The following is a 215-nucleotide window of genomic DNA, read 5'->3' as shown; positions in this document are numbered from 1 at the left end:
TAGAACGAAGGTCACTGATCTTTTGATCTTCGGCAACCCCGCTGCAAACAGTTTCGGAAGGATCTACGTTCCATTGACCTCAGCTTTATGTAGACACTTCCTTTTGATTCCTATTTCTCTGCGACAATTGGTGTTGCGTTAAAATAGAACAGGGTATCTTGCCCTCTTTTCATAGACCCTTGATCGTAAGTTGCTCTCGCTGATCGCGTGCATTT

The sequence above is a fragment of the Plasmopara halstedii genome (genome assembly GCF_900000015.1).
Source record: "Plasmopara halstedii genome assembly, contig: Scaffold_614, whole genome shotgun sequence".
Lineage (NCBI taxonomy): Eukaryota > Oomycota > Peronosporomycetes > Peronosporales > Peronosporaceae > Plasmopara > Plasmopara halstedii.
Note: the sequence above shows the minus strand (reverse complement) of the source record.